The sequence below is a fragment of the Schistocerca gregaria genome, chromosome 2 (genome assembly GCF_023897955.1).
Source record: "Schistocerca gregaria isolate iqSchGreg1 chromosome 2, iqSchGreg1.2, whole genome shotgun sequence".
Taxonomy (NCBI): Eukaryota; Metazoa; Arthropoda; class Insecta; order Orthoptera; family Acrididae; genus Schistocerca; species Schistocerca gregaria.
In genome coordinates, this window is record NC_064921.1 from 798648649 (window position 1) to 798676189 (window position 27541).

At 45.4% G+C, this 27541-nt stretch overlaps 1 protein-coding gene and 1 non-coding gene across 6 annotated transcripts in view; one reads left to right on the top strand and one right to left on the bottom strand.

Annotated features, from left to right (window-relative positions):
* The window catches only part of LOC126335075 (BMP-binding endothelial regulator protein), a 643298-nt gene that overhangs the window by 583098 nt on the left and 32659 nt on the right, over positions 1-27541 (bottom strand). The window lies entirely within an intron of this gene.
* On the top strand, positions 23156-23230 carry Trnas-cga (transfer RNA serine (anticodon CGA)). Its single transcript has one exon. It is a non-coding gene; the product is annotated as a tRNA-Ser (tRNA).

Genomic DNA, 27541 nt, shown 5'->3' on the forward strand with positions numbered 1-27541 from the left:
TGTGTCCGCTGTGCCGTGCGTGTGATCGTTGCTTGTACAGCCCTCTCGCAGTGTCCGGAGCAAGTATGGTGGGTCTGACACACCGGTGTCTGTGTTCTTTTTTCCATTTCCAGGAGTGTACAAACCAAGTGCTAGTACGCATCTTAGATTATAAATGGACGTTAGAAAGAACACAGAGGAGACATCTGCTAGTGTCTCTAAGAACTGAGACTTCCAAGACACAGATAAACGTTGTAGGAACACACGAGAATTAGACTACGTAACATTTATTACAGAATACATTGGGCGTACATAGAAAAAGGGAAAAAGAGAGTTTCCGAACGGTCGAAAGACTCAATACTTTTTGTTTTCTTTTGTTACTTATCAATCTTCTGGCTGGTTTTATGCGGTCCATCAGGAACTGCTATCCTGTGCTGACCTCATCATCCCAGAGTAGCATTTGCAACCTGCGTCCTCAGTTATTTGCTGCATGGATTCCAATCACTCTCTTCATCTTCAGTTTTCGCCTTCTATAGCTCCCTCTAGTACCAAGGAAGTCATTCCCTGATGTCTTAACAGATGTCCTATCATCCTGACTCTTCTCCTTGTCAGTGTTCTCCACGTACTCCTTTCCTTTCCGGTTCTACGCAGACCCTCCTAATTCGTCACCTTATCAGTCCACGTAATTTTCAACATTCGTTCATAGCAAATCTCAAATGCTTGTATTCTCTTTTGTTCAAATTTTCCCCATGTCCACTTTTCACTAACATACAATGCTGTGTCCCAAACGTACATTTTCAGAAATTTCTTCCTCACATTACTCACATTAAGACCTATGTTTGATACTAGTAGAATCATGTTGGCCAGGAATGGCCTTTATGCTACTGCTAGTCTACATTTGATGTCCTTCTTCCGCCCATCATTAGTTATTTTTCTGCCTACATAACAGAATTTCTTAAATTCATCTACTTTATGACCATCAATACTGATGTGAAGTTTCCCGTTGTTCTCATTTCTGCTACTTCTCATTACTTTTGTCTTTCTTCGATTCACTCTCAACCCATATTCTGTAGGCTGTTCATTCCTTTCAGCAGATCACTTAATTCTTCTTCTCTTTCACTTAGGATAGCAATGTACTCAGCGAATCATATAATTGATATCCTTTTAATTCCACTTCTGAACCTTTCTTTTATTTCCGTCATTGCTTCTTCGATGTACAAATTAAACAGTAGGGGCGAAAGACTACATCCCTGCCCTACACCCTTTTTAATCAGAGCACTTTGTTCTTGGTCGTCCACTCTTATTATTCCCTCTTGGCTCTTGTACATATTGTGCATTACCTGTTTTTTCCCTACAGCTTATCCCTATTTTTCTCAGAATTTCTGAACATATGGACGTTCCTTTCATGATTAACGCGTGCATCCGCTAGAAGGCTATGGCTCGGAGCTCTACGTCCGACCTCGCTCGAGACACGCAGCTCGGTCGTGGCTGAGTCACGGACTCTTAACTAGTCACGGAATCGTCGTCGTTTCTGCGCGAAGAGTACCGAACATTTACGATCTCGAGTAAATCCGTGAAGCAGACGCACCCACTCCTTGCCGCGCATAAACCAGGATACGGCCTGAGCGCAACCGAGACCACGCGCAACACAATGCCGCACTCCACAAACGTTGTCGTCAGGATGAGAACAAAGCGAGTATTGGTGCGCGACAGTTTGTCGACCTTAGAGGCTGTCTCCTTACGGTGTGGCGAGATTCAATCTAAACTATGTCAGTTCAGCAGCAGTGGACGAGCGGTTTCTGTTCTAGTGCTTCGCCGGAAAATACCGCCGCGACCGAAATGAGATAGATGTGGCAAATTAATGTAATTAACAAATGGTTCAAATGGATCTAAGCACTAAGGGACTTAACATCTGAGGTCATCTGTCCCCTAGACTTAGAACTGCTTAAACCTAACTAACCTAAGGACATCACACATATCCATGCCCGAGACAGGATTCGAGCCTGCGACCGTAGTAGCAGCGTAGTTCCGGACTGAAGCGCCTAGAACCGCTCGGCCACAGCACCCGGCAAGTACTTAACAAGTGACTTTAGTTAATGATGGTCGCCTCCAAAGCAGAACCGTTTCGACTTGAAACGTGTCTATGTCCGCCCCTCCTGTTGCTCAAAAGTTTCTGCTAGTCGTTTTCTGTGACGCTGCCGACGAGTTCCGCTGCTATTGTCAGTTTATGCGTATCGAAATATGTTCGGCAGTGAGTCTAAAAAGCTAATGACCGCAATATTTCGTGACCGATATTACGGGCAAATGCGTGTTGCACTTAAACCATCACCTGTAAAATGTAATGACGACAACGAAAATTTGTGCCACAACGGGAGTCGAATTCGGATTTCCCGATTACCACGAACTGTCTTCCTACCATTAGACAACCTGAACACGCTTCAAGGCCAGTCCAAAACTTCCATATGTAGTCAATCATGTTTCTGCAACCTGCACTCGTACAACCATTATGTACATTCCTGCACAGGGGAGACATTTTAATTAAAAGTCGTTTATCAGTTGTCGGCGGATAAATACAACATTCCAGAACCTGCGCTGTTCAGAAGCACGATGCATCTATATCTGTCGGAACTTCGCATCGTACTTTTGAACAACACAGGCACTTAACTTCCAGCTTCTGCATAAAGGTTTAGAGAATTGTGTTCTTTAGACGCCATATGAAACCTTCAGCTTTACTATTTTCTTATGTTGCTTTAGTTGGCCTTCGGTGGTGCTGCATCACAGAGCCGTCAGATTGTACAATAAATTTTCAAATTAAAAAATACGAGGTGGTCAGAAACAGTCTGAAAACCTTGTAAGGGTGTTGCAGGCGAGGTTGTGCCGCGATATAATTCTTAAGAAATACACTCCTGGAAATGGAAAAAGAACACATTGACACCGGTGTGTCAGACCCACCATACTTCCTCCGGACACTGCGAGAGGGCTGTACAAGCAATGATCACACGCACGGCACAGCGGACACACCAGGAACCGCGGTGTTGGCCGTCGAATGGCGCTAGCTGCGCAGCATTTGTGCACCGCCGCCGTCAGTGTCAGCCAGTTTGCCGTGGCATACGGAGCTCCATCGCAGTCTTCAACACTGGTAGCATGCCGCGACAGCGTGGACGTGAACCGTATGTGCAGTTGACGGACTTTGAGCGAGGTCGTATAGTGGGCATGCGGGAGGCCGGGTGGACGTACCGCCGAATTGCTCAACACGTGGGGCGTGAGGTCTCCACAGTGCATCGATGTTGTCGCCAGTGGTCGGCGGAAGGTGCACGTGCCCGTCGACCTGGGACCGGACCGCAGCGACGCACGGATGCGCGCCAAGACCGTAGGATCCTACGCAATGCCGTAGGGGACCGCACCGCCACTTCCCAGAAAACTAGGGACACTGTTGCTCCTGGGGTATCGGCAAGGACCATTCGCAACCGTCTCCATGAAGCTGGGCTACGGTCTCGCACACCGTTAGGCCGTCTTCCGCTCACGCCCCAACATCGTGGAGCCCGCCTCCAGTGGTGTCGCGACAGGCGTGAATGGAGGGACGAATGGAGACGTGTCGTCTTCAGCGATGAGAGTCGCTTCTGCCTTGGTGCCAATGATGGTCGTATGCGTGTTTGGCGCCGTGCAGGTGAGCGCCACAATCAGGGCTGCATACGACCGAGGCACACAGGGCCAACACCCGGCATCATGGTGTGGGGAGCGATCTCCCACACTGGCCGTACACCTCTGGTGATCGTCGAGGGGACACTGAATAGTGCACGGTACATCCAAACCGTCATCGAACCCATTGTTCTACCATTCCTAGACCGGCAAGGGAACTTGCTGTTCGAACAGCACAATGCACGTCCGCATGTATCCCGTGCCACTCAACGTGCTCTAGAAGGTGTAAGTCAACTACCCTGGCCAGCAAGATCTCCGGATCTGTCCCCCATTGAGCATGTTTGGGACTGGATGAAGCGTCGTCTCACGCGGTCTGCACGTCCAGCACGAACGGTGGTCCAACTGAGGCGCCAGGTGGAAATGGCATGGCAAGCCGTTCCACAGGACTACATCCAGCATCTCTACGACCGTTTCCATGGGAGAATAGCAGCCTGCATTGCTGCGAAAGGTGGATATACACTGTACTAGTGCCGACATTGTGCATGCTCTGTTGCCTGTGTCTATGTGCCTGTGGTTCTGTCAGTGTGATCATGTGATGTATCTGACCCCCAGGAATGTGTCAATAAAGTTTCTCCTTCCTGGGACAATGAATTCACTGTGTTCTTATTTCAATTTCCAGGAGTGTAATTCGATACGTACGCTGTTTACGAGTTATTTAGCATTGAACTTAGGCAATCACGTCATTTCGCACGCAAATTCAGGAATATATTCGAGTTAGAATGCGGTGTTACGCAGACATCTGTGGGTTCGTGGGTTACCAAGTTTTCAAATATTCAATACTTATTAAAATGCGCTGTTTTCGGGAAGCAATAAATTTCAGCTAGGTGAGAAAAAGCAATATTTGTTCGGTTTGAGGAAATCAAACGAAAAACGAATTGGTGACACTATCTCTGACAGACTGCTTGAATACGCGAGCGACTATCTGGTTGGCTAACTTCTATGCTAAGTAACTCGGAAACAGCGCAAATAACGAATTTTTTTCTTAACAATTATTTCTCAGCAGAACCTCCCCAGCATCACACTTACAAGTTTTTCGGGCTGTTTCTACTCACCCCCGTACATTGATAAGAAACTTGTTCCGAGCACGTTTTGGTGATTTTCACAATTTGTTTCTAAGGATTGCAAATTGGTAAATGCAACTGGCTATAGTACCTTCAATATTTAACTGTACGGTGAAATATGTAAATATGCTTTTACGTCACACATAGCTCATGCAGAAAAATTACCATCTGTTTAAGTTAGGAATTTTCATCACTCTTGGTTTTATTTACAATACTATTTTAGCTTAGGTAGAGAAAAAATGGTTCGAATGGCTCTGAGCACTATGAGACAGCTTCTGAGGCCATCAGTCCCCTAGAACTACTTAAACCTAACTAACCTAAGGACATCACACACATCCATGCCCGAGGCAGGATTCGAATCTGAGGTAGAGAGAGAGAGAGCATGCTTGTTTCCGTATGGTGACCTGAGTAGCGTATTGCCGGAGTTTTGCAGTGTATCATTTCATTCCGTTTAGAAACGAAATGACAGTCGATGCTATATTTTTTCTCTTATCGTCTGATTTTACGTCTTAACTGCAATTGTTCTCTTAATTGGAGGGTAGATTAGCCCACCTATTCAGTGCCGTGCAAGTTAAATGCGCTGCTAAACCTATTATCTCTTGTCACTGCTGAGTCGATGGGGGCGTAACGCACAGAACAAAACAAACTTATTGTGGTACTTGACTGTACTCGAGACAGCTTCCCTGAAACGAAATCCAGAGAGGATCAAGCAAACGCGAAAGATTACACGGTGTAATGTTTACATCAGGTTTATTCCCAGGATGAACACAGTACAGTATCACCGGATTTCTTTCCGTGCTTGCTGCTATTTGTCCAGTGTTATCCGTGCGATCTGTTACGGGGCAGACATGTAAAATAAACGGTAAATACGGCCGTGTGCTGTTTGCGATGAAACGGCCCGACAGTGCGGCGTCACGCTCCCTACAGCAGTTGTTTGACATTTACCAGAACGCCGGCGCCGGCGGTGGCAATGCGCTTATGAGGCCCGGCGCTCGTAATTGCCGAGTATCTGGCAATTTGAGCGCTTTCGCGGACAAACCGGGCAATACCGCTCGCGGTGAACAAAGCGCCGCGACGCGGGTAATTGCAGTACTGAGCGGGGCCGGCTGCAACTGAGACTTAATTAGCGGCTGTTGTGCAGCGCGGGATTAACGTGCGCGCATCACGACTACCAGAGAGACGCCTCGGTGTCGTTCAAGCGCGCACTTCCCTGAGTGTACGAGGCTGCTCGTAATGCGCAGCGCTAGGACGACAGAGGCGCAACGACCACCCGAGAGGCACTGTTCGCGCTTTACGACCGCGTGCTCCGCCGTAAGATCGGTCTCGGTGCGTGTGACATTCCGCCGTGACCGAGTTCTCCCACTTTCCGATAATTGTCGCTAGTGTGTCTAGCGTGTACATGACTCACCACAAATGCTCAGTGGCAAGGTACCGGCTTCCTTGAAATGGAATGAGCCACTTTCCCTTGGACATAGAAAACATTAAAGTCTAATGGCCTGCTGAACGATAATTTTTCGGCATTCTTTCTTCGTTATGATTGTTGACTGATTTGATATTGAACACAGTTTACTGTCAAGACTGTTGACAGTGTCAACGACAATAGACGCGATCTGTTGTAATTTTTTTATTTATGTTGTTTTTGTTCTTGTTGTGGTCTTCATTCGAAAGACCAGTTTGATGCAGCACTCCGTGTTACTCTATCCTGTGCAACCCTCTTCATCTCCGAGTAACTACTGCACCCTCTGAATTGCTTACTGTAGTCATCCCTTGGTCTCCCTCTGCGATTTCTATCCCTCACGCTTCCCTCCAGTACTAAATTAGTGATCCCTTTATGCCTCAGAGTGTGCCCTACCAACCGATCCCTACTTTTATCGAGGTTGTACCACAAATTCCTCTTCTACCCAATTCTATTCAGTAACTCCTCATTAGTTACGTGATCTACCCACATAATCTTCAACATTCTTCTGGAGCACCACATTTCGAAACCTGCTGTTCTCTTCTTATTTAAACTGTTTATCGTCAATATTTCATTTCCATACATGGCTACACTGCATTTCTACAGATACTTGTTAAAAAAAAGAAAATACTTCTTGGCAATTAAATCTATACACGATGTTAACAAATTTCTCTTCTTCAGAAACGCTTATCTTGCCATTGCCAGTCTACATTATATATCTTTTGCACTTCGACCGACATCAGTTATTTTGCCCCCCAAATAGCAAAACTCATCTACCACATTAAGTGCCTCATTTCCTAAACTAATTCTCTCAGCATCACCTTATTTAATGTCCGCCCCCGGTAGCTGAGTGGTAGCCGGCACAGTAGCTCAGCGTTTTCGGCCAGAGGGTTTAGCTACCCTCTGTAATAAAAAACTGAGTGAACGGATCAACGAACAACCTGAGCGGGTATCATCGGACGCCCCCCACGAAAAAAGTCCAAGAACAATGTACAACAAAATAAGATTTTTAAAAAAGTGGTCAGCGCGACAGACTATCAATCCTAAGGACCCGGGTTCGATTCCCGGCAGCGGTCGGAGATTTTCTCCGCTCAGGGACTGGGTCATGAGTTGTCCTAGTCATTATCATTTCATACCCATCGACGCACAAGTCGCCGAAATGGCGTCAACTCGAAACACCTGCACCCGGTGAGCGGTCTACCCGACGGGAGGCCCCAGTCACACGACATTTACATCTACCTTATTTAATTCGACCACATTCCATTATCCTCGTTTTGCTTTTGTTGATGTGCATCTTATATCTCCCTTTCAACAAACCGTCCATTCCGTTCAACTTCTCTTCCAAGTCCTTTGCTGTCTCTGACAGAACTACAATATCATGGACAAACCTCAGTTTTTATTTCTTCTCCATGGAGTATAATTCCTGCTCCAAATTTTTCTTTTGTTTCCTTTCCTGCTTGCTGAGTATACAGATTGAATAACATCGGGGGCAGGCTACAACCTTGTCTCACTCCCTTCTCAGCCACTGCTTCCCTTTGGTGCCCCTCGACCGAAAACCTATGAAATCAAGATTGCACATTAAATCATATTTATTTCGACTGGCAACTAGTTTCGGCTAACAATCTAGCCATATTCCGATCATAAAACACCGTTGATTAATGTTAATACCTTTACGACTTCACACATCTTTAATTTCTTCCTTAAATTGACAGCATCCATAGATTACATAGTTAAAAACAGCTTTTCGTCGTTCCTGGCCAGTATAATTAAAAGGTTTTTATGAAACAAAGGCGTTATGCCGTTACAATTTCGTACCTAATACATTCATAATATCATAACAGAGAGCATCATGTATATTTTGCTGTAGTGAACAAACTACGAGCTACGAAATATCAGACCAGTTGTTTGCCTACGCGGAAGAGTCACTAAAAAATAGAACAACATGTTCACTGATGAGCCAAAACATTATGACCACCTAATTAAAAGCGTGCTGGTCCACTTCTGGAACGCACTTCAGCAATCAATCAGCGTGCAATGGATTCGGTGATTACTTGACAGGTTTCCAGAGCTTTGTAGCACTAGAGGCGTAGGAGCAGGTCACACACACTTCCCGTAATTTAAGGACAGTTGGTTTCTGGGCGCGGAGCCGGCACCCGATAGTGTCCCAGTTGATTTTCATGGGATTCAGATAAGCCGAATTTGATGGCCAAGCCATCAAAGTGAGTTTACTACCGTGCTCCCCAAACTCCTGCGATCCAATCTCAATGATGCCGTGCTTACTGTAATCACAACTGACGATGTTGCTGGGTCAACATGGGAACACGTAGGGGCCCTCTGCTGCAGAACATCGTGTCCAACGATGTGCGCCGAAGGGTGTGCTCCAAAACGTGTCCGCGCCAGCACTGTACTCTGTCGTCAGATCTGCCACATATCACCGTCTATCCTGCTTCAGAGAGTTGGCAAGCCTCCTATCCCTATGTTCTGTGTCGAGGTACGGACGTCCACCTCCTTGTCGCCTACTCGTGGTGTCAGCATTCTTCAAACACTTCCCACTGACGCTCACGACAGCACCACGAAAAACGCCGACCAGCTTCACCGTTTTCGAGATGCTCGATCCCAGGCAATGGGCCACAACAGTCTGCCTTTTATCACAGTTGTTTAAGTCGTCGGATTTCCCCCTTCGCGCCACTAAGCGTCGCTAGAACGATTTCCTATTCGTCTCTGCTCCGCTCATATACTCTTACCGCGTCACGTGACCTCAGCACCACCAGGCAGTGGGCAGTGGTCAGTGTTTTGGCCAATTAGTGTGTATCACCGATTGGATAACGTCGAAAGTTGCCAGAGGATTCTTATCGAAACAGGTAAGTCGCAACGGTATAAAATTGTAGTAAAATGGAGGAAGACCTGCAAAAGACACGTTTTGGTGCAGATATTGGAAACTGATTTAACAAAAACAAAAGTAGGAGGACGTACCCGATACTTTGTTATTAAAACATTGTACACCAATCACTGAAAGCAGTCAGATTCATTAAGTAACTAGGAGTATGCTCACGGAACAATTCCAAGTTGAATGGCCACACAAAAACAAATCGTGGGATACTCGCATGTCTGACAGGTTCATTCGCAGAACTCTCAGGAACCGTAGTCCATGAATCCTCATATTGCCCATCTGACTGGAAACGTGAATGTATAGGAAATGCGGAAACATCAAAAGAAGAGCAGAGAGTTTCGTCACGTAATAGTTTAGTAAACACTAGAGTGTCACGCACATTCTCAGCCGACTCAAGTGACATACGCTGCAAGAGAAGCGTTGCTCATAGAAGTCTCATTTTAAGGTTAGAGTTTCGAGAACGTACTTTCTTCGAAGAGTGAAGCAGTACACTGATTCCTAGTAAGTGTCTCTCGCGAAAGGACCAAGAAGTAGAAATAAGAGAGATCAGAGCTCGTACTGAGGTTTTGCAACGCTCATTCTTCCGAGCACTACTCGCGACTGGAACGGGGGAATTGCCACTGGTCCCCCAAAGTACCCTCCACCACACTCCATAAGGCTGCTTGTGGAGTACAGACGTAGACTAGACGTACGTCATTGTAATCATCGTTATCAGCATCTGTTTCACATCCTCCGATGTATGAGAAATTCCATCAAACGGCGTTGGATATGTTCCTCGATTTACGCTCATTGCATTACGTTTATATATGTTTAGTCAGCTGCCAATTTTTCAACGAGCTGCAGATTACCTAAGGGCAACGGCCTTGCCGCAGTGGTTACACCGGTTCCCGTGAGATCACCGAAGTTAAGCGCGCTATCGGGCATGGTCGGCAATTGGATGGGTGAACATCCAAACCGCCATGCGCTGTTGCCATTTTTCGGGGAGCATTCAGCCTCGTGATGCCAATTGAGGAGCTACTCGACCGAATAGTAGCGGCTTCGGCCAAGAATACCATCATAACGGCATCCTCCACCGAGGATCACACGGCGGTCGGATGGTCCCAGTAGGCCACTCGTGGCCTGAAACGGAGTGAGCGAGTGCGCAGATTGCCTGCAACTGTCTCTGCATTTCGTAATATTTTTTCTAATGATAACACCTCCCTTTGCACTACTGAAAATGGCAGTGGTTCTAGGGCAGGGAGGCAGGGGGAGGGTCAGAATCAGGTGGATCAGGGTATTATGAATAGGACATTCATAGAAGCTAGAACCCCATTTGAAAATGTTCTCCACAAGTAAGGACGAAACGTTGGGTTTCTCCAGGAAATTTACTAGACCATGGCAATATAGCCCAAAACGTAAGTGTAACCCAATATACAGTGCCGGAAAAAAATCTACACCTGTAAGGTGACGTCGATTTTGATTCAATGGTGGCATGTGCCACCTGAGGGATAGTAGATGTACTGATAATGGCTTCAGATTTATCCGCCAACAGATATTGCAGCTACCAGAGCGCCATATGTGTCTGCCCACACAGCTAGAAGGTTCAGTCTGGTGCAAACGTGTGAAGCACGCAGAGAACCACGACATGGAGACGCGCTCGTGCTTCCTACGGCCAACTCAGTGGGTTAGAATGCGGACAGATTATGGCCTTCCGAGTGGTGGGGCGGCCTTCCGGAGAAGTAGAGCGTGCAACAATGCTGGTATGAGTGCTCATGTGAACATTTTCACACCTGTAAACGAGGTTCTAGATATCCACGCAGCACAGACCCCACATTGAAAGGGAAGCAGTGGCAGATTGTACAGCTACCACAGCACAGGTAAGAAGGCTAGGGAGCCTGGACCAGTGAGACTACGGGCACGCACACCTCTAGCCTGTCTTCCACTCGCGCCACAGCAAGGCGTGCACTGCTCGACTGGTGCCGTCAGAGAATCACTGTTGTTGTTGATGCAGCTCTCCATGCTACTCTATCCTGTGCAACTAGAAGATGGAATGGTAAGCCTTAGTGTTCAGCGATGAAAGCGTATTCTGCCTGCACGACAGTGATGGTCGTTTGTGCTTACCACTCAGACATGGTGAGTGCTATCTTGTAGAGTGAAACTGCCCAAGACACCCTTCCTCCCCCTCGCCGTCCTCTCTCTCTCCCCCCCCCCCCCCAGGACTTATCGTCTGAGGTGCCATAAGCTGCAACACTCGTTCACCTTTAGTGTTTCTAGAGGGAACGCCAATCAGCGCTCGATAAGTGCAGAACGTTGTTAGACTCCTTCTCCGTTCTGGCAACAGGAAGGTGGTGTGTTGTTCCAACAAGACAATGCTCGCCCACACGCTGCGAGTGAAACTCAACGTGCTCTGCAAGACGTGCAGCAACCTCCCTGGCCACCATGTTCTCAGGACTTGTCTCCAATGGAGCACGTGTGGGATATGATGGCACGAGAAGCGACCCGTGCGACTCTACGTGAACAAGTGGAGCAAGCATGGAACAGCGTATCCCAGGACAGTATTCCGCCCCTGGAGGCCATAGCACATACAGATGCGTGTTCCAGTATGGGTCGATACCTGGTATATCTGAACTGTTTGTGGTAATTGATCTTCAAATGTTCTCATTTCATGTCCTACATATGCATTGTTAAAGGAATAAATCTTGAGTGAACTGGGAACCTGTAAATGAGTGTACTACCATTTCCGGGAAGCATATGTTCCATAATTCTGCAAGAATTAACTACCCCGCAGTGATCTATTTGAGAATCCGCACTCAGCTGATGGTCATAAGCCTGAGGAATCTGTCGATGTGAAACTGACTCTGATGACGATGACTGTTGCGGAACTGCGCATGCGCGTGCGGTTCTGCACCGCGACTTCGGACGGGAAGTTGTGCGCGCTTTCCGCAGCACTAAAAAACAAAATCCGTAATCTTATCTCGCTTATCGCCGGCCCTGCGGAAGATAATTACAGACCGCTAATTTCCTCTACAAAATTGGTTTTTGGCCGACAGAGAGCGACTGGCTGCACGGGGGTTTCGTCAACGTGGGCTCTGCTTGCGACACACATTCTAGAGCTGCGTTTCTAATACCGTCTCGTACATCTTACGCGGTAAATTACGAAGACGATCTCTTCAGTATTATAATTGACTGCATTTTTCGAAAATGCTCTTGTTTATCCTTTAGTTTAATATGTGTAAAATTAGGTAAGTGAGTGTTAATGAAAACCTAGCCTACCTGATAATAAGATCATAGATAATGCCTCCTTGTGGCGCTACGGCCAGAAAAGAATATGTGAAGAACGCGCGGAATCCTGTACCCGTGAAGAGTATGTAGCAAGAATTTTCGAGATTGCTGAAGTCATTCGCGACATGCCAGGAATTTTGTAGATGGTGCACCATTCTTCCACAATGTCAACTTCGTAGCGACGTAGCATGCATTAATTTAGAGTGTTTATTGTAAAAAGTGTTTAAAATATTATTTCTGCTTCTTTTCCACTCCGTATTAATTCACTCCTACTCGTCTTCTGTACTTTCTTCCTTCCCATTCCAGGATAGGCTGTTAGCCTGTATTGACCTCAGTTTTCATGCCATCTCCTCATTGGCTGACCAACATCTCTTCTGCTAACATCACATCTAAGGCCAAAATTCGTAATTCTGTTGTCCTCCATTCTAAATATATGGTTTTCCCAATTCTGTTGTTTCGGAGGACTTCTATCAATCAAAGAGAACGTATTTAATTGCTACATTATCTCTTCAAAAATGGTTCAAAATGGCTCTGAGCACTATGGGACTTAACAGCCCTGTGGTCATCAGTCCCATAGAACTTAGAACTACTTAAACCTAACTAACCTTAGGACATCACACACATCCATGCCCGAGGCAGGATTCGAACCTGCGACCACAGCAGCAGTACGGTTCCGGACTGAAGCGCCTAGAACCGCTCGGCCACAGCGGCCGGCCGTTCTCTCTTCAGTAGTGTTTTGTCATTTAGGAAATATATCCTTCCACCGATTTGAGTAACCGCATTTCAGACGATTGCTTGTTTTTCATCATTTATTTTATTCACCCACCTCTCGCTTTTATACTCCAGTGTTAGCACGACGATTTTGACTCCCTTCTCTCAGTTTATTCTTCACTGGTCACCGAATTATTCGACACATATAGTTAAAAAGAGAGAAAAAAAATTTCGCACCGACAAGGAATTGTATTAGGATCGGACGGAATCGGTAGATGTGATGTACACGTACAGACAGACATAACTACAATTTCAAGAAAATTGGATGAGTCATTGAAGAGCAAGAGCTTCACAAATGGAGCGTTGTCCACGTGTAACCCTTATGTATGAAGTCATTAGGCTTTGGTGACTGAGTTGTTTGATGTCTTCCTGAGGGATATCGTGCCAAATTTTGTACAACTGGAACTTTAGATCGTCAAAGTCCCGAGCCGGTTGGAGGGTCCTCCCCCTAATACTCCAAACGTTCTCAGTTGGGAAGAGATCCGGCGACCTTGCTGGCTCAGGTACAGTCTGCCAAAGAAGAAGACAAGCTGTAGAAACTCTCACCGTGTGCAACCGGCGTTATCTTGCTGAAATGTAAGCCCAGGCAACAAAACGGGGCGTTGAATATCGTGAACGTAACGCAGTGGTGTAAGAGCCCCACGCATGCAAACAAAGGGATCCTGACATGAAATGAAGGGGCAGACCAGACCATCACTCCTGGCTGTCGAGCTGTACGGCGGGTGGCAGTTAGCTTCGTATCCCACCGCTATCTGAGGCATCTCCAGACACGTCCTCCCGTGTCCTAGGAGCTCAGTTCGAAGCGAAACGCATCACTGAATACAGTTCTGCTCCAATCGATGAGATTCCAGGCCGAATGTTCCCAGCACCACTGAAAAGGCTTGTTGTTATTCAGATATCAACGGTAGAAGGCTCAAATGGCCCCGTGAGGTCAGTCCCCTCTCTGTGAGCCACCTATTAAAGGTCCTTGTGGTCACTGGATCACCAGTTGCACGTCGGATCGACGATAATGGTGAATCACAGGCTCTGACTGCCTTTCTGTCGATTGCTCTGTCCTCACGTTTCTTCTTGACGCTGTGTTCCGCCATGTTTCATTCATTCCTGCCAACATCGTCGAAAAGTGGCACTACTTCTATTCAGACGTTGAGCGATTTGCCGATTACCCCAGCTGGCTTCTTTGAATCTAACTACACACCCTCTCTCAAATGCTGACATCTGCGTCTACTGTTCACGTGCCTGTCTGCGAGGTATTTCTGCTGTCCAAATGAGCCCGCGAAATGAAATTCGCAAATACATTACGCCATGACATCCACACGTCCCTCGCTTTCTATCCTTGCCAGCTGAATGGTGACATTTCGCCGCAGCATCACACATTCATCCATCGGCTGCCGCATTTAACAGTTTTGCATTTTCCGTTGGCACCCTAATGAATATCGATTTTCGACCAATTTGCATAGCTCGTTCTTGGTGCGTCGTTTTCTTCTTTTGGCTTAGAGTGTATATTAAAACCGATGAAATTTTTTCTGCTCTCTGTCATCATCATTAAAAGATAAATCACAACTAATATAACTATAGTCTGAAACTTAGGCTGTTGATTGACTGTCAGTTATTACGTTGGCTCTAATTGGAAATTTACTTACCGTGCCCTATCTCAAAATTATAATTTTCAAAATTGATATTTGGCACATGTAATCACTTCTAGAGTTTAGTTTCATTGCTCTGTAGGATGAACCGATCATCTACAAAAAGGATGGTATTTATGTACATTTCCAATGTGCATACGTTCCTTCCAGTTTCTAATTCTTTCGGTTGCAGCCTTGGTGTAGTCCTTTAATGATTAGAATTTATTCCGTTATTGCTCTTCCGTACTTCTTAGATTCAAAGTTCGTTCATGCTATCTGCACATCAGCTAAATTTAAAGCATGTGGCCTCTACATGTCACAGTTGATAACATTGCACTTCACAGAACAACATATCGACTACATTACTGCAGCTCCATCTATGCAGCACAGTTTTCAACCTTAGCAAATTAATGGTATTGCGACACTGTCAGCGTAGTTGATGCAAGAGTCAAGCTGTAAACACTAAACATCACAGCTAAATCGCTTTGGACATTATCGGCTATGGATAGGAATTTAAAGATTGTGTAGGTCTGACTGTTCTCCTGAAACTAGTATATTTTTCTAATTTAATCAGAAACTACACTCTTTAGCGTAAAAGATACTGTTTACGTAGAGGAAATATCAGTGATCCACTAAATTACACGTGCGTCAGCTACGGTCGCAGGTTCGAATCCTGCCTCGGGCAGGGATGTGTGTGATGTCCTTAGGTTAGTTAGATTTAAGTAGTTCTAAGTTCTAGGGGACTGATGACCTCAGATGTCAAGTCCCATAGTGCTCAGAGCCATTTGAACCACTAAATTACAGACTCATATCAGTGACGTATGTGCAGTAGGACTTTGGAACATATATTTTGTCGAACATTGTGAATTCCCTCGAAGAAACTGATCTATCGATGTGTAGTCAGCTCGGGGCCAAACAAAATATCGTTCTTGCGAAACAAGATTAGTTCTTTATTCACACAATGAGTGCTATCAACAGGAGATGTCAAGTTTGTTCGATATTTCCAGATTTCCAGAAACCTTTGGCACCGTTGCTCGCAAGCACTGTTTGCCTGTGGAGTATCGTCTCAGATGTTCGTCTAGATTCTTGATTTCCCTTTCGAAATTGGTTCAAATGGTTCTGAGCACTATGGGACTTAACTTCTAAGGCCATCAGTCCCCTAGAACTTAAAACTACTTAAACCTAACGGTCGCGCGGTTTCAGACTGTAGCGCCTAGAACCGCTCGGCCACGCCGGCCGGCTGATTTCCAGTCAGAAAGTTCATAGCCAGTAGTAGTTGGTAGAAATTCACTGAGTAAATCAAGAAGTGATATCTGCATTCTCCAAGGAAATGTTACAGGCCCTCTGCTGTTCCTAATCTATATAAATTATTTACGACGCAATCTGAGCAGATATTTTCGATTGTTGGCGAATGCTAGTAGAGTCACCAGAAGATCGAAACGAACTGGGAAATGATTTAGACAAGATATCTGTCAGGTGCGGAAAGTGGCACTTGACTATAAATAATCAAAAGGCTGAGTACGCAGACACGAGTATTAAAAGGAATCTGTTAAAATTCGTGTACACGGTACGTTACACAATTGTAATGGCTATAAATTCATGTAAATACCGAGGGATTGCAGTTACGAAGGACTTGAACTGGAATTATCAAGTAGATAAGATATGGAGAGGGCAAACCAAAGACTGCGTTTAGTTGGCAGCACGTATGGAAAATGCAACATGTCTACAAAAGAGACGGCCTACACAATGCTTATCTATCCTCTTCTGGAGTACTGCTGCGTGTGGATGCGCATCAGATAGGACTCAGGGAGGGCGCCGAAAAAGTTCAAAGAAGAGCAGTTCCTTTTGTATTATCACGAAGTAGGGGAGAGAGAGCGACGGATATGATACACCAGTTGGGGTGACAGTTATTCAAAAACAAAGAAAAGACGTTTTTCTTTCCGGCGAGATCTTTTCGTGAAATGTCAGTCACCTGCTTTCTCCTTCGAAAGCGAAAATATTTTGTTGATAATCGTAATAGATTAAGAGAAATTAGTTGTGTTAGTTTTTTCCACGCGCTGTTTTGGAATGGAATGGTAGAGAAATAGTCTCACGGTAGTTCGATGAACCCTCTTCCAGGCACTTAAGTGTGAAATGTAGAGTAAACAGTAGATCAGAGTAAGTGGACACACCTACACGCACCTGTCCCTGATCGGCTGTCGTTTTATGGCATTTCTGAGCTGTGGTTATCTCGAAAATATGTTCATGTTCTATGTTCATAGCCTCACTCTAATCTTCTTTCTAGGTTGCTTTCCTCACGCCTATCTCTACATTGCTTATCGATGACGACTTTCAGGTACTCTTTTTCGGAATTAATGCCTATTTGAGAAGCAATGAACACACACACACACACACACACACACACACACACACACACACACACACACACACACACACATACAAAACACAGTTTGAGATCACTTTACTGGGCCACCGTTCTGTGCATTTCCCAGAGCAGGTCGTACTTTCATTGAGACACAGTAAAGCGATCGCCAGTTGGCAACGTCCTGAGTGGATGCTATGGTGGATACGACCTCTGTTGACGTATCCGCGCCGGACGCGTCCTGTTGCATTCTGCGAATTGTTTACTGCTCCGACGTGTGCGTCGCTGACTCCACAAATTCCCGTATCTATTGGTCGGCAACGCAACGCCAGGAAATGATAAAGCGTTCGATGGCCTGCATCAGGATATTTCCGTGGATGATATCCGAGCGCAATATCCTTCCGTGCGTCACGATGTCCGTATCTCCTGCAACTGAAGGGGGTAAACATTTGTGCAAAAATATTCATGGAATCATTACTTCTGTACGTACACCCTGTACCGATTCTTACTCTTCACCATCTATCTCTAATCAATTGTCTGACTGTCTTTCCTTTCCATCGCCATTTAATAACTACAGAACGACGGGAATCTAAACAAGGGGGGTGGGGGTACATGGACACTGTACACTGTACCATGGTAGATATTCTATTTTCAATATGTGTACATTAGAATATAACAAGTGGTTTGAAATTATGCCCAAGAGGACTGACAGACTGTACAAGGTGGCGGAAGGGTCACGTTGAGAATAAAATACTATGACCAGAAACCACATCCATTGATGCCGCAGAGCACCCAGGCTCTTCAGCCCGGAACCGCGTGACCACTACGTCGCAGGTTCGAATCCTGCCTCAGGCTTGGATGTGTGTGATGTCCTTAGGTTAGTTAGGTCTAAGTAGCTCTGAGTCTAGGGAACTGATGACCTCAGCTGTTGAGTCCCATAATGCTTAGAGATATTTGAACGATTTTTTTTTGAGCGCCCACAATTTTGATGTAAGCGCCTCGGTAGTCCAAACTCATTAAGGTCGTTTAAACTATTGTCTCTGTTAAAATTTAGGTGAAGTGGTGAAGCGAAGCAAGAGCTGTATCATGGGTGAGATACAGAGGCGAGCGTGTGCCGGGACTCACCCCAGTTCACTGGTAGTAGCGCCACGACACCTTAACGCGTCTGCGCGTAGCGCACAAGTTTTTGCACCAGAATTAAGTATAAAATTAAAAGTAAAAATTTCCGTTTAAAACTATGTGAACATATATTTTATTGTAATAATGTTTTAAATATCAAGTCTTAATGATTTTTAACTTATAGCTAACGTAAAAATGCAGTTTTAAGAACAAAATAAGTGGCGCGAAATAATAAAGCTTGAATGCCATAATTTGGTCAGTGTGTGCCTATGGAAGTCAGAAATCAGTGGTGCAAGTTTCAAAGTAAAAGAATGAAAATTACAACCGGAATCCACGTTTTTAAGATAAATGGAAGGCGCTTAGAACTGGACTTCGTAAAATTTTGTTTTATGCTTTGGTTCACCCTAAAAATAATAACTAAAAGACCACGTTAAGCAACCTTTCTTAGTTTTGGAGTAATTTAATGAAAACCACATTTGTAACTAAAATATACCCATTTGTAGTAGATTAAGTAACTGTAATTTTAATGATAGAAAATTTTGGTTACTGGACATGGTAAAAACTATTAAATAATAGAGATATACCAAATTTTAGAACTTATCCAATATAAGTTCTAGTAAATGTATCTTTCAGACGTAACGATCTACCGTTAGTTCTAGTATAAAAATTCTAGAAGGCAAAGTTTTGATTCCAGCAAGCTGAAACTATGTATTCAAGCAACTTACCTAAATACATGTAAAAATTAAGAAGACTCTAAATTAATTCATAACTTTGTTATTAAAGATTATGTGTCCGAGAAAGCGGTCGTTCTGAGGCTGCTGCCGTGTACATTGGGAGATGATAACAGATATTCTCTCGGCCTTTGCGGTATATACATAAATAGAGCCCGAGAGGCAGGAAAAAGGTTCACCTCGCACCCAACCACTGTAAGATCCACGTGAGTTTAACGTCGGTTTACGCTTTGCCTCTGATGACATTAGAGACGGACTGTGACAAATTGCGTATTTGCGGTAAAAACTGATAGTGGACTCGCGAGGACTGTACACCGTCCTGGAAAGCTTAGATTTCGCTAAAGTAACTGTTAGTGTTCCGTCCGCGATAATTACAAATCCACGTGGCAAGTGGTGACTTACTTCCACTTTTGTGGCAAGCATTTATTTTGAACATTTACTTGAGTATTAGTAGTCAGGGCGTAGGACAAGTTAGCAGGGACGTACCGTAGTGGTCGATTCTGAACTGATAATAGTGCTGTTTAAGAAGAGAAAGATTTACTGTCAATTGAACCTAGTGACTTTCGAAGTGTTGTACGTGAGATACTTCACTTAATATATGTATGAACTAGAACATTATACTTTCATTCATAATCATAGCCCTGATACCGTAAAGCAGGAGGAGAATAGAAACATTTATTTCAGTGGGCTGGAACAAAATGTGGCCGTGCAGCCTGGAAACTAAGGTCAGTACGTTCTTCATCGCTTTGTGGCTGACTGTAAAAATAGTTGCCAGGCTCGCGTGAGAAAGACGGCGTGTTATACAATCAACCAAGTAAATAATTAAACCCGCCGCCCCACATAGGGACGGGCATCAATATCTGTTAATACACTTAAACTTCGCAAACCATCCTAAGGTGTGTTTTCGAGGGTACGTATTGTAGTTCTGTCATTTCCCTTCTTCCTGTTTGATTCGCGAATGGTGCACGGGATGTGTTGTCACGGCGCAGTGATAAGACAGTCAACTCGTTTCCATGAGGGTTCGGCTGAAATCTTGTAATGGTACAGTTTTATACGTTTTTGTTATTCTCTGCTAAAATATTAATTTCAATAATTAAGCTCAGAAAATATTAATCTCGAACTGTTGCTGATGGATTGTAGATGGGCTAAAAGTAAATGAAAACCCCTTTTAGGGATAAAAAACACAGTCTTGGTTGCGGAGGTTTTTATTTTCAAATTTCAATGACGCGTTTCCAGTTTGGTGGGTATCTTTAAACTATAGAAACTGATCACGGCGCTCGCCGTCTGAAAATTATTACACGATGCAAATACATCGGCAAAATGCGGTTGGGATATCGAAACGTTGATAATCCCCAATGCCCGTCAAGTGAGATCTTTTTCAGGACGGTGTGCGTTGTCACTAGTTTCTCTAATCTGAAGATGCCTACCAAAAGCGAAACGTCACTGAAATTTGAAAACATAAACCTCCGCAACCAAGACCGTATTTTCATCTCAAATTTTACACTGACTGCTGTATCAGCTGAAATGATGGAATGGAAGAAAAATGCTATTGTTAGTAATTTTGGAAAAATCTGTCAAACGTTAAGAACATTCGAGCTGCCGCTCAGGTACGAGTTTCGGGTAATGTTGTATTCCGAAGACTGATTTCGTTGCAGTGGATGCTCGGAACAACCGCCTAACAAGAGGCATGACACTCTACAATCGTTCTAGACTGACGTGTTGTTACCTGCGTCAGATTAGAGCTAATGCAATTACTATTAATACTGCGGTTGTAGTCTTCAGTCCGAAGACTCGTTTGATGCAGTTGTCCACGCTACTCTATTCCGTGCAAGCCTCTTCATCTCCGTACAACTATGTCCTTTTGAACCAGGTTACTGTATTCATCTCCTGGTCTCCCTCTACAATTTTTTGCTCTCACACTTCCATACAGTATTAAATCGGCGATACCTTGATGTTTCAGATAGTCCTACTAACCGATCCCCTCTTTTAGTCAAGTTGGGCTAAGAATGCCTTCTCAGTCCAATTCAATTTAGTAGTCAAGCGATCTACTCATATAATCTTCACTACAATTCTCTAGCACTACATTGCAAAAGATTCCAATCACTTGTTGTCGAAAATGTTTATCTTCCACATTCCACTTTCATACATACATTATGTGATCAAAACTATCCGGGAACTCCCAAAAAGCATACGTTTCTCATATTACGGGCATTGTGCTGGCATCTAATGCCTGATACTCCATGACAGTACACAATGTGGCGATCCGATGGCAGATTGTAGGTATGGCGAATACCCGGTGAGCATTAGCTGCCAGCGTGTGTAGTGCCAACAGTAAAATTCGGAGGTGGTGGTGGTATGTTGCGGTAGTTTTTTTAATGGAGGGGGCTTGCACCTCTTGTTGATTTGCATGGCACTATCGCAGCACAGGCCTACACTGATGTTTTAAGCACCTTCTTGCTTCCCACTGTTGAACAATTCGACGGTGGCGATTGCATCTTTCAACACGATCGAGCACCTATTCATAGCGCACGGCCTGTGGCGGAGTGGTTACACGACAGTAACATCCCTGTAATGGAATTGCCTGCACAGAGTCCTGACCTGAATCCTATGGAACACCTTTGGGATGTTTTGGAACGCCGACTTCGTGCTAGGCCTCAACGACCGACAATGTTACGTCTCCTCAGTGCAGGACTCCGTGAAGTATGGGCTGCCATTCCTCAAGAAACCTTCCAGCACCTGATTGAACGTATGCCTGTGAGAGTGGGAGCTGCCATCAAGGCTAAGGGTGGGCCAATGCCACACTTAATTCCAGAATTACCAATGGAGGGCGCCACGAACTTGTCAGCCACTTTCAGTCAGGTGTTCGGATACTTTTGATCACACAGTGTGTATTCACTGCACCTTTCGGAGTGCTGAGGCGACACGGGCGGGCTTAGCAGTAAACAGTGTATTCTGGAAAGACCGGTGAGTTCCAGAGCACTCTGGCGGCATGGGCCACGGTTCGTTAGCTATGCGATGACTGCCGTCGCGACATGGCGTCTTCAGCCACAGTGACGCGGAAGACCAGTATGTGCGCTGAGCGGCCTGAAGTCCTGCCTCACCTTGTGCAATGCAGGCAGGACAGTTCACCCAGGAACCAAAACAGATAATGTTTGGTTTCTCTCAAGCTATCCTTCGGAAGTCCACATTGCCATTAGAGCTGAAACTCTATTCTCTAGCGCTATGGTATGTGAAACGTTCCGCCGTTCCATCGCTTGTGACTGGCATCCGCAACCTATCTCTACTGAATTTTTATTCTCCACTTCTCTTTTCCTAATGGTACCAGTTAACCGCTCCTAGATCCAAGAACCTTAATACACTGCTTTACATTTGCCAAGGAACAACTGTCTATTGCTATCGAAAAACCGACCATTGATAAGGAATACCTGAGAAATGTGCACTGCTACAACACGACGTACCATGGACTTTACTAACGTCTGAAGTAGTGCTGGAAGGAACTGAAAACATGAATCCTGCAGGGTTGTCCTTAAATCCGTAAGAGTACGACAGGGTGGATATCTCTTCTGAACAGCAGGTTGCAAGGCATCCCAGATATGCTCAATAATGCTCATGTCTGGGGAGTTTGGTGGCCAACGGAAGTGTTTAAACTCAGAAGTGTGTTCTTGGAACCACTCTGTAAAATTCTGGGCGTGTGGGGTATCGCATTGTCCTGCTGAAGTTGCCCAAGTCCGTCGGAATCCACAATGGACATGAATAGATGCAGGTGATCAGACAGGATGCTTACGTACGTGTCATCCGTCTAAAGTGCCATAGAACTGAAGACGCCCCACACCATTACAGAGCCTCCACCAGCTTTCACAATCCCCTGCTGAGATGCACTGTCCATGGATTCATGAGGTTGTCTCCATATCCGAAGACGTACATCCGCTAGACACTCATCCGACCATGCAACATGCTTCCAGTCATTAACAATCCAGTGTCGGTTTCGACGGGCGCAGACGAGGCGTAAGGCTTTGCATCGTGCAGTCATCAAGAGTAAACGAGTGGGTCTTCGGCTCCGAAAACCCATATTGATGATGAAACTTCCTGGCAGATTAAAACTGTGTGCCCGACCGAGACTCGAACTCGGGACCTTTGCCTTTCGCGGGCAACTGCTCTACTGGCTACTGGCAGAAGTAAAGCTGTGAGTACCGGGCGTGAGTCGTGCTTCGGTAGCTCAGTTGGTAGAGCAGTTGCCCTCGAAAGGCAAAGGTCCCGAGTTCGAGTCTCGGTCGGGCACACAGTTTTAATGTGCCAGGAAGTTTCATATCAGCGCACACTCCGCTGCAGATTGAAAATCTCATTCTGCATATTGATGATGTTTCGTCGAACGAGTTTCACGCTGACACTTGTTGATTGCTCAGCATTCAAATATGCAGCAATTTGCGGAAGGATTGCGCTTCTGTCTCACTGAACGATTCTCTTCAGTCGTCGTTGGTCTTGTTGTTGCAGGATCTTTTCCCGGCCGCAACGATGTCGATTGTTCAATGTTTTACCGGATTTCTGATATTCACGGAACACTCGCGAAGTGGTCGTACGGGAAATGTCCCCACTTCATCGTTCTCTCGGAAATGCTGTGTGCCATCGCTCATGTCTGGACTATAACACCACGTTTAACACCCCTTAAATCTTGATAACCTGCCATTGCAGCTGCAGTAACCGATCTGACAACTGCGCCAGACACTTATTGTCTTATAAAGGCGTTCCCGACCGCATCGCCGTATTCTGTCTGTTTATATATCTCTGCATTTGAATACGCATGCCTATACCAGTTTCTTTGACGTTTGATTGTAGAGGGCGGAACGTGTTAAAGTAAACAGTTCAAGCAGTGCGGCGTTTAACAGAGGTTATTGTTAAACCGATTAGTGTGTCATTCCATATGGTATGGCAACATGTCTTCAAAACCTTTTGCGGCCGTAGTGGCCGAGTGGTTCTAGGTACTATAGTCTGGCGAATCCTGCCTCGAACATGGATGTGTGTGATGTCCTTAGGTTAGTCAGGTTTAATTAATTCTAAGTTCTAGGCGACTGATGACCTCAGAAGTTAAGTCGCATAGTGCTCGGAGCCATTTGAACCATTTTTTGCAAAACCTTTGAGTGTTTACGATTGTGGACGGACGGTTGGACAACTCGAAGCCAGTCATAGTGTCCCTACTGTGGGCATTAGTAATGCGTGTGTCCAAATGTGTCACCTAGTAACTGAAAAGTTCGCTGGAGGTGGAAATGCTACACGAAAGAATGCTGCTGGTCGTTACATGGACCACGCCTCACTGTGGCAAATGATTCTGGCCAAGAGTTAGTGGCAAGTGATTACTGTGGATGGAGAGAGAGAGAGAGAGAGAGAGAGAGAGAGAGAGAGAGAACACGTCAGACACCAGACCTCTGGCGTAGCCCTCCACACAGTCGCGGTTGGTGTTCGTAACGTGCGGCTGCCAGGCGGCGGGGTTTCCGCCAGAATGCAGTACATGGAAATCTTGCACTGACTGGCCCGATCGAATATTATGTATCATGAAGTACTCTAATTTTCAACGCTTGAAGATGGGATTTTAAAATCTCGAAATCAGTCGCGGTTTAAATAAATACACTCATGTACAGAAAAAATAGAAAGCCTTCAAACACTAGAGATAAGAAGTTCATATTCACAGGAATGTACATTCTGCAGAAATTTCAGTCACCTTGCTTCAGTATGTGTCGTGTTGCCTAGTAGACACAGCGTCCGCCATGGGCTCCGATAACTTGTTCCATGCGTGATGGCATCGAAGCGTATTAGATGCGAAAGGTATAGCCATCCATGCTGTATTCACCTGGTCCCAAAGTTCATCTGTTGTGGTGGGCAATGAATCACAGAGGTGCAGCCGTAGTTTCATCGTATGTGACACATTTTCGACTGTTGGCAAGTCTGGTGATCTGGCGGGCCGGGGCAAAAGGCTTACATCCTGTGACACGAAGAATGGTTCAAATGGCTCTGAGCACTATGGGACGTAACATGGGCGGTCATCAGCCCCCTAGAACTAAGAACTACTTAAACCTAACTAACCTAAGGACATCACACACGCCGGCCGCGATGGTCACGCGGTTCTAGGCGCGCAGTCCGGAACCGTGCGACTGCTACGGTCGCAGGTTCGAATCCTGCCTCCGGCATGGATGTGTGTGATGTCCTTAGGTTAGTTAGGTTTAAGTAGTTCTAAGTTCTAGGGGACTGATGACCAAGGCAGTTGAGTCCCATAGTGCTTAGAGCCATTTAAACCATTTAAACATCACACACATCCATGCCCGAGTCAGGATTCGAACCTGCGACCGCAGCAGTCGCGCGGTTCCAGACTGAAGCGCCTAAAACCGCTCGGCCACCGCGGCCGGCAATTGGCCTACAAAAGCCGCCTGAGCTATAGCACATTCACATCATGCGACATCTTCACTATTCTCTCGCTCTCTTCGCTCAAAGAGTTAATCCTAGAAAAAAAAGAATACAATATTTTCTGTGTGAGATTTAGTTAGTGTAATTTCATATTGGAATACGTCTCACTAGAGGTCGCGGTTTCCGAGTTACTCAAGAAAAATATTGAAAAGTGATCTCCAAACTCTCAGCATTTTTTAACATGTTGTTCATGGCACTCCCTCCTACAACGGTAAAAAAAATTGCGACTACAGGAATTACATCCTATTGACTGGGCTATTAGACCATCTACTTAGTCATATTTCGTTATCACAGTTAGTTTAAATTTTCCCCTGTGGCTAATGAAACAAAACAGACTGGTGTAAAGGGTGTGGTAACACTAATTACGCTTACAGTTCATGCTAAACTTAACCCTTACAAGCCCAATAGTTCCATAGTGAAAATGTCAGACGAACAATCCTATGTCAGTAAGGATCACAAAATTGTGAGGTAAAAGTCACTCAAACGCCAGTTTTACAATTTATAAGTGCATCAATAATATGGTGCCACAATAGCAATGTTACTGGAGACCATGCGAATTAATTCCTGTAGTCGTAAGTTTTTGTACAGTGCTCTGAAGGAGTGCTGTGAACAACATACTACAGACCCTCGCCGGACCGGAGGTGAATGTGGGGTGATGGGTGTGTTTGAAGGTCAGTTTTGTACATTTACCCTGAGTAACTAAAAATCAGCGGTCTCTGGTGACAACGTATCGCGATATAAAATTAAACTTCATTAAATTTATAAAAAATAATTCCTATCCATTTTTCTGTACGACTAATAATTTCCGCGAAGAGAGCGAGAGAATACTGAAAACCTTTCGCGACGGACTTGCGCTGTAGCTGAGGTGGTTTTTCTAGACCAGTTTTAGGCTGACTGACACGAAGAAGGCACGTGTTCGTGCAGCAGCATGAGGTCGTGCATTATCTTGCTGAAAAATGGCGAGTGGGGTGTTGTGTAGGAAGAGTAAGGCCACGGGTCTCAGAATGCCATTCACATAGGTCACGCTGGTGACAGTCCCGAGGATACGCTCCAGTTATAATTTGTAGTTTTACCCAACGGAACCACAAGGTCTTGAGTTGGCACTGTATTTCCTGTGTGAATGCAGTCACTATGATGCCGCTCGCCTTGTCTGCGGCGAACCAAAATGCGGCCATACATTTCAAACAACAGAACCTGGATTCGTCCGAAAACGCTATCTGATGTCATTCCTGTCCCCAGCGACGTCGTTCCTCACATCATTGCCGTCTAGCATTTTTCTGCATATTTGTCAAAGATAGGTGGAGAAGTGGACGACGCCCACATAACCCATACCGTAATAAATGGCGAAGGACTCTCACCCCTGATAGTGAACGATGTGTTATAGTGTTCCACCGTTGTGCCGGAGCTGAGGGGGACGCAGATCTGTCCTGCAGTGTCATTTGGATGAGGTGTCGATATTCTCGGCGGTTGGTCTGGGTGGTGCGACCTGATCCGTCTCTTCGTGTTCCACAGCCTTCCGTGAACCATTCTGCAAACACCCGTTGCACTGCCGAAACACCCGTCCAACACGAACAGCAGTTTCCCGGATGGATGCATCACATTCTCTCATGCAAATTATGCGCTATCTTTCAGACTCACTGATTTGACGGTAAGGTTCGCGTATACATTCGAGAGGCATCCTCCATGTCTGATCAGGTCACAAAGATCCATTACCTCCTCTTTATAGCGACAACAACAGCCGTGGGCACATTTTACTGGTCGGTGGAATTGCGCAGCGATATCGATGTTGACCTTCAACCGGCGGACCGACATGGCTCAAACGCTACTCATTTCTGCAGAACATATTAGTGTACATGTCCTGTGAATATGAACGTTCTATTCATGTTCTATGACTACGGACGTCCTCAAGGTGTTCTGTTTTCTCCTGAACATGAGAGAATTAGTAAAACTGAAGCCGATCTCTCTAAATTATCATGCCTTGGTGTTGCCGATCTCCTACATACCTAATTTTGCGGACCACAGAACATTCACGGATGTCATCTACGTATACGGCCTAGTCGTTATGCTGAGGGCAGACGTCGACCGAACACCGCTGCATATCTTTGCGCGAGGTACCATTACATAAGAACGGTATTGC